This window comes from Glandiceps talaboti, chromosome 19 (assembly GCF_964340395.1).
Source record: "Glandiceps talaboti chromosome 19, keGlaTala1.1, whole genome shotgun sequence".
Lineage (NCBI taxonomy): Eukaryota > Metazoa > Hemichordata > Enteropneusta > Spengelidae > Glandiceps > Glandiceps talaboti.
The window spans coordinates 5,102,399-5,109,898 of record NC_135567.1 but is presented as its reverse complement, the minus strand read 5'-3'; positions in this window follow the sequence as shown (position 1 = coordinate 5,109,898).

Sequence of the window (7,500 nt, the reverse complement as noted above, 5' to 3'; positions counted from 1 at the left end):
CTGCAGGAATGTTTACTTTCTGTCTTACATTTGGAAACTGTTGATAATTTCATTTCATTCTATATACAGTGCCAAGTGGGATTGTCTGTATTGCAAGACATTGGGAATACTAACACCTGCTGATGGCGGCAATAGAAGAAAAGAAGCCGCTGCCAGTTTACTATGTCAAGGTAAGAATATTGGGAGAGATTTGACATTACTTTTTGAATTTCAGTGCTATGAGAAAAATAGTCAGCCATAGTTGATATTTATCAGAGAACATACCATATCACTAAACACAGTCACACTTACGTGAAGCAAAGGCTGGTGAAGAAGTGGTCAATGAATCGGGATTGGCTGGTCAAGGTGAGATAATTGTAGTCTTACTTGGCTCATAGAAGGACAATTTAATACCCATGATGTCATCAGAGGTGAAGACATTTGTTTACTGAAAAATAATTTAGTTTGGCTAGAAAGAGTGGTAATGCTAAAATGTGAACTCCGCCATGATAATCACGAAACTGTAGACAGGTTGCAAAAATAAACACCTTTCAATATGTGTGTGGGAAATAATCCAATGTTAGATATAAAATAGAATTTAATACTTGGAGTAGGTTTAGATTTGTAGTCTTTTTAATCATTATTAAGTTCAAATTATTTGTAAAATGTTACTTGTACATGTAGTCATAAGTGAAATAGTGAATGTCTTTATATAGATGTTTTCCAAATAGCTTCTAATTTTCTACTGGACATTACCCAGTTTTCATGTTTTGGTGATAGCTAACATAAATCATCATGCGTTTTTTTATTATAGGTGTCGACGGTGATGGTGTCAAATATGTACAGCAGAGAGGAAGGTGAGGAAAACAACTGATTTCTGTTATACATTACATCACATTATTCTTGTTTGCATTTGTCATTTTTTGTGACCACAACTGAATTGAGATTCAGTGTACTATAGCCATGGTGAAATGTGTGTGTGTGTGTGTGTGTGTGTGTGTGTGTGTGGCTGTATGCCACAGTTAGTGGAGTCATGGAGTCATGATGGGTGAATGGTTAGCGTGACCGGCTTGGAATCTACAGGTTGCAGGTTCGAGCCCCGTCGCTGCCTGCTGTTTGTTTCTGAGTGGCTAAAGTCCTTGGGCAAGATTTGAACCACGACTGTGCCTCAGTTAACCCAGCTGTATAACTGGGGACCTGGTAGGATGTAGGTTGCAATGTGAAGTCTTTAATCCTATGCGCTTAAATGGCTGCAATGGATTGCTCCCCGGGGAGTTGAGGAAGACTAAAGGGCCGTTGTGCTGTTCTGATCCGAGCCAGGGGTAATAATTGTACAGCGCTTTGAGCACGGAGTGGGAAAGCGCTATATAAGAACCCAACATTATTATTAGAGTGATAGAGATAGCAGACGTTTTTAGCACAACTGAACCGAGGTTCAGTAGTGCTGTAGGGATCGCCTGGCGTCTGTCTGTCTGTGTGTGTGTGTGTGTGTGTGTGTGTGTGTGTGTGTGTGTGCGTGTAAACAACTTAAAGTCAAAAACCGCTGAACCGATTGCCATGATATTTGGTGGGGCAATTACCTTGGGTGTCTAGTTGGGAAATTGTTCAAATCAAAATATTCTTACCACCGGTTTGTGATTTGGGTAAAAAAATGTGATCTAGGCAGATTGGGCTGAAATTTGGATGGGAAATTCAACAACAGGAATAGAAAGACAAATGAATAAACATTCAAAAAATGCATGTAAATTTGCCTAGCAACATGACCATGCCCATAGCAACAATCGAATAATCACATATATCGCAAAGATAACAAACAGGAATTGGAAGACAATCGAATAAACATTCATAAAATATATGCAAATGTGCCTAGCAATAAGACCACGCCCATAACAACAGCCAAATGATCACATATATTGCAAAGATAATATCAGGAATTCATACACAGGTGAACAAAAACATTCAAAAATGTATGCAAATATATCTTGCAACATGACCACGCCCATAGTAACAGCCAAATGATCACGAATATCGCAAAGATAGCAACATGGTTGAATAAGCAACTGGATAGTCATGCAGCAAATGAACACCTATTGTTAGCATGGACTAGCATATGGAAAAACAATTTTAAAAACAGTACAGTTGTGCTACAACGCCATTGGCAGTATTTTTTGTGTTTTAGTTTAGGAAGTGTTCATGACGTGCTATCATCAGTGATATGCAAATTATGGCTAGCAATGTGTCTTTTTCATAAAAAAATCTATAATTCCAAAACTACGGGGCAGATCGGTCTGAAAATTGGTAGGAATGTTTCTTGGGATTTTTTTTGCACAACTGAACTGATAAGGTTCAGTAGTGCTATAGGCATGGCAAAGTGTGTGTGTGTGAGTGTGTGTGAACAACTTAGTTTTACCTTAGGAGTCTAGTTCTGATATTGTTGAAATTAAAATGATCTCACCACCAGTGTGTGATTTGGGTAAAAAAATGTAAACTCCAAAATTACTGGGAAGATCGGTCTGAGATTTGGTGAGAACGTTCTTAGGAGTGTTTGGATTAAGAATTTTTCACAACATGATGATTCCATCAATCAGTGACATGCAAATTAGGGCTAAAATGCGTCATTTTGGTCAAAAGCAGATTTGGCTGAAATGTATTGGGAATGCATGGTGTGTTTTTCAAGTAGTAAGTATATCTTATAATAACACGGAAAATATGTTAAATGCTATAAAATGAAATGTTACTTCAATTGACTTTACTAAATATTACCAGAACTGTAAGTAATTAAATGTCACGAAGCTGAAATTGGAGGAACAAGATACATTAAAGAAGTAAAATAAAGTTTGTGCCCATAAGATGGCTGCCACTATTCTTGAACGAAACTTGACTTTTAGTACACTGTACATAGAACAATAAGTTTAGTTCAGCAACGCCTAAGTGACTAAAGCAAAAATGTGGCTATACAGCAAAGTATAGGAAGACATCAGTCAAAAGAAATGCATACATAATTAAAAACCAGTAGGAAAAACAAAGGTATAAAATAAAGACAAAGTGAGGGCACCATATATACCTCGGCTACACATACATCATAACTATGGTCAATAGGGTTAGATTCCAGGTCTCAAATTTACAACACTGGAACATACTATAGCCATATCAACGGTATATTGACATTTGTATATCTCCACAAAACCTGTGAATCTCAATGTAGTAAACTGTTTGATTTCACTTCATGTCTGTGGTATTTCCTCTTATAATTAGCTACTGCCATCCAAGTTCAATTTGATCACAAGTGTAATGATCATAAAGTTATTCGGCTTTTGGACAATTACAAATGATTTCCTGGATCAATGAAAGAGTATTGTGTTATACCAGTAATTGTTAACAATATCTAGGAGGGCATAAAAACAAGAAAATAGAAAGGAAACAGAAGTAGAACGTAAATTAAAGAAACATAATATTGGAATGTGAATATTTATATATAATCAATGTCATGGCAGCGAGACAAATATATATTTTTGACCTAATGTCGAAGTTCATGCACTAGGTCAACATATTGATGTCAATTTCTGTGTTGTCATGGTTTCTTACCGTATTATCAACATGTAATTAACTATTATAGTCAAACACACCACAACTAACCACATATAACATGACGTTATTCAAGTAGCAAATGACAACATAACGAATTATCCAGGGGACGAGAAGAAATAGTTTGTATACATGTATCACATAAGTTTGGCATTCTAGGAAAATCTTCATATTTCATCTAAGAAATCTATTCTCCTTTACTGTAGTTGTATAAGTTCTACAGTTATTTTCTTATCTATACTTTCATTATAAAAAATTCATTCATTCATAAAAATGATGTCTAATATTTATCAGTGAACTTGTCCGTGGAGAAAGCCATAGCTTAGAGTTATAGTGACGTCAGACCTCACAAACCCTAGTATTGTTTTAATTTACATGAAGAAAATTAATAGAAAAAATAAATAGTAACACTATTTAAAGTTTATTAAGACAATACACGTATAAAACAAGACTACAGAAAACTAACAAGCTAGTACATCAAATAGGGCTCTTTCCTCTACTCTAGGAAAACCATAGTCTTGATAGTCGAATGTTTAGTGGGGTCAGCTCAGAATCTGAGGGCGTGTCATGCATGTATGTATGTATGTATGTATGTATGTATGTATGTATGTATGTATGTATGTATGTATGTAAGTGTGTGTGTGTGTGTGTGTGTGTATGTATGTATGTATGTATGTATGTATGTATGCGTGCGTGCGTGCGTGCGTGCGTGCGTGCGTGCGTGTGTGTGTGTGTGTGTATGTATGTGTGTGTGTGTGTGTGTATGTATGTATGCATGTATGTATGCATGCATGCATGCATGCATGCATGCATGTATGTATGTATGTATGTATGTATGTATGTATGTATGTGTGTGTGTATGTGTGTGTGTGTATGTATGTATGTATGTATGTATGTATGTATGTGTGTGTGTATGTATGTATGTATGTATGTATGTATGTATGTATGTATGTATGTATAATGTATGTATGTATGTATGTATGTATGTATGTATGTATGTATGTATGTATGTATGTATGTGTGTATGTGTGTGTGTGTATGTATGTATGTATGTATGTATGTATGTATGTATGTATGTATGTATGTATGTATGGATGTACGTTTGTGTGTATGTATGTATGTATGTATGTATGTATGTATGTATGTATGTATGTATGTATGTAAACGCTTGAAAACATTTCGGAACACTTCACCTGCATAACAAGGTCTACCACAGGTGTGCAAAACCACATACGGGATTCAACCAATGACAACGATGTTAATCCTGTCATCAGCCGAGATGAGCTGTCACAAATGTGGCAAGAAGAACAAAGCAAAGCTATTGATATCATTAACAATAATTGCAAAACACGTAAACAACAAACATGTTCTATTGATACACAAATGATTGAGAAGCGGTTCAAAGAAAAGTGTAAGCGTTCATTGAAGCAAGCACCAACACAACTGCCTTGGTCCGACGTTGACATTCCTCAACCCAGATGGACACCATCAACTGATCCATTCAGTGATGAGGAGATCCTGACTGCGATTAATAGTCTTCCTAGCCGTAAATCGCCAGGATCGGACGGGGTTACGTATGATAAGGTTAAACAACAGAAAGGGAAACTTGCACCAATATTCAGATGTATTGCCAATGTATGTTTGATAAATAGACGTGTGCCAACAGATTGGAAACATGGCATTATAACACTTATTCCGAAGAAAAACGGCGATCCATCTGTAGTCGATGACTGGCGACCGATCTCGCTTTTGCTGACGTCATACAAACTTTTCATGAAATTGATCCTATTTCGCCAAACATCGTGGATTGTTGAGACAGGGAGATTATCTAAGCGTCAAATGGGGGCGATGCCAAGAAATGGTCTCCAAGAACACGTTTTCTGTCTTCGTTCCAACATCGCAGATTTCCTTCACACATCTTCAACACTTTACATAGCCTTCTTTGATATAAAGGATGCATTTGGAAGTATTGACCATGAATTCATGATTAACGAGCTGACGGCATCTGGATACCAACAAGCTTTCATCGATATCACGAAGGATATCTATAATAATTCAACATTTCAAGTCAAGACCACCAATGGACTGACTAAACCTATACAGCGCGGTAAAGGCATTATTCAAGGATGTCCATGGAGCGTAATTGTATTCGAACAGGGCATCGATAAGTGGCTCCGTTGGATCGAAAACCCATACGAACCGGCGTCAATCCCTAACCCAGTACAAGGTTATGTTGACGATGTCAGTGCGTCGGGTACAGACAGTGGGAGTATCTCTGAGGCAGTGAGGAAAACCGCCGAGTTTATGGAAACAACTGGAATGGAGGTGAAACATCGAAAGCGTGCCGTTCTACATGGTAAAAGGACAGGTAACAACTGGAGTACGAACGATAACACTTGTGATATCCAGCTCAACATCCAGGGCGCCTCACTACCTATGTATCGGAGAGATCAGTCATACACGTACCTTGGCTACGATATTACACTGCGGGACGAACCGGTACCTATTTGTTTCATATTCCGCGAAGCGCCGACTGTGCCTGAAAGGTCAACAACGGGGTCAAATTTGACAAGCGTCTAATGAATATTCATAAGGCAGTATATTACCGTCCGGTTTACAACGATTTTGTTCGTACTTGCCGCATGAGATATACATGTATGTCGACAGGCCCTATATTATTGTGCCAGTGTATTAATGTTTATGAATCAAGGAGATGCCTAAACTGGATAATTTTCTCGCAGTAGTCCTTTATTTATATCAGCGCTGCATTTTGGATTTTTGGCGCCGTCATTTTTAGAGACGACCAGCCAACATGTCGTAACATTGTATCAATTTCCAGTGAAAAGAATATCGATCGATACGTCCACTGTTGAGTTACAGTGGAAAGTTCGTTTGTATATTATTTACACTCCTTGATATGTTGTCGTGTTAGGACCTTATATCTTACATATATCAGCCAACATTTGGTAGTTTTGATTTTAGGATGAAGTGCCCTTGTAATTCGTACTTTTTATAACATTTACTGACCTATTTTCGTAATTTCAAGCCTACTTTAAAGATGCGTGTTGGCGTAAATATAAGTTTTGTCAACGGCTAAGAATACTTGACGATAAAATCATACTCAAATACAGATTACAATAATATAGAGTATTAATTCAAAATTCTAAAACGATACGAATTTAGCCTATTATACTCCGAAAATGGATGCAAAATTTGAAAATCATAAGTCGAAATTTGAAAAAATTGAACCGACGAGAAGTTCGCACCCTGTTGAATTCAGTAAACGCCATTGTGGTCTATGGGAAATTACGAAAAATCATGGCATCGCCGTGGATACTCGTCACCTCATAAAACCCCTCGGTTTAACTTTTTTATTTTTCTGTTACTTCAACCAATATTTGAGATGACATGTCTCACTATGTCGCCCTAAAACTCTATCGTTTTACTTTTTCGAATTTCAATACCATTCAGGAAAAATGTTAAGTTTTCCGTCTTTCACTCGGCGGCCGCGTATTTTAGTACGCCAGGCATATGAATGTTTACGACTCTATGAAATTTTGAAATTATGTAACTATGGCTTTGATAATACCATATGTTATAGTACTGAACATCATGTACATGATACACTAAGTTTGACATTTGTATTCCGGTTTGCAGTGTAGTAAATATGACCGTACTCTTTGACTATGCTAAATTTAATTTACTGAGCCGTGAGCGCGTCAGAGACGTGATTGCCCAGTGAAGGTGTATACGCGTAAAAGAAACAAAATAGGGAGTGTTCGATCTGCAGTGTTAATATTACTAATACCGCATCCTTGTACCAAGTAAGAGAAGTGATCAAAGATTTCAAAGTAACCCTCGAAAAGATAGACGCCTCACCATTACCAACCACAGCCAAACTACAGGCAATTAACATCATGTGCTGCTCAAAACTCA